The sequence below is a fragment of the Crinia signifera genome, chromosome 5 (genome assembly GCF_055691185.1).
Source record: "Crinia signifera chromosome 5, ASM5569118v1, whole genome shotgun sequence".
NCBI lineage: Eukaryota > Metazoa > Chordata > Amphibia > Anura > Myobatrachidae > Crinia > Crinia signifera.
Window position 1 is genome coordinate 335,281,770 of NC_139221.1, and position 1,014 is coordinate 335,282,783.

Genomic DNA, 1,014 nt, shown 5'->3' on the forward strand with positions numbered 1-1,014 from the left:
AGGTTGGCGGTGCTCCCAAAGAAAGTTCAGCAAAATCACTGAATAGGTTAGGTGTCCAAAGATAGACGCAGGCAGAACAAAACAGGTTTTTGGGGCACACTTTAAATGATAAATACGTGAAAGAATTGTAAAGAAATGGGTGAAATAAAATCTAACCTTTATTCACTGATACTTAAAATACATACATATATGCACACGTCAATTTTAATATAATAGACAAATTCTATGAGCGCAATAGCAAATACAATAGGGGTGTAAAACTAGAATTAAATCAGGGTGTAACGGGGGTTGTTACACAATAACCGTCAAATGGGCGAAAATGATTATCAGGGGTTTAGCCAGATAAGAATCCAATTGGAGGCAAGACAACAATGGTAATAATCACATACATGACTTGTGTACCAATACGGTTAATTAATTAGATTAGGTCTTGCTACGGACCCTCAATAAATAACATACAGAAAACATACAGAAAGCCCTTCTTGTGGGTCACAGGTTTGTTCGTAGTAGAGTTTGTGAATAGAGAGAGGGGAGAGAATGCTCTTCATATGCACCCGCTGCTTCTGCTGTCTGGATGTTAATACAGCACTGGATATTCCCTGGTGGTCTCCCAAGAGGTACTGATCCAGCCAGTCACTGCTTAGCTGCTGAGTTCGGATGGGATCAGGCGGCCCAGCGATGTATGGCAGTATATATCGTCAGATGAGAGAGCCTCAAATGTTACTGGGAGCCAGTTGTCACTTCTGCTTTCCAGCTGGTGTCACCCAGGTAAATGAGAGAGTGAGCGAGTCCAGGTGAGAGATGATGATAAGGTGGAAATTGGCAGAGGAGGAGAAATGGGATGCACAGATACACTAAGTATATGAATAAATGGTTATATGTGCCCACTGCTAGAGTTTTCCGGGTTTTGTAGTTACTGTACCAGTAATGGGAGATACTGTGCACTGCACCACATGCAGGGGTGAGTAAGGTCTTTATAAACCATGGGTTAATGTATGTGCAAGCTAGTCAAAC

General features: G+C 41.8%; 1 pseudogene; it reads right to left on the reverse strand.

Moving 5' to 3' along the window:
* Positions 1-577: 577 nt before the first annotated feature.
* LOC146005963 (5S ribosomal RNA) lies at positions 578-694 on the reverse strand (annotated as a pseudogene).
* Between the last annotated feature and the right edge of the window lie 320 nt (positions 695-1,014).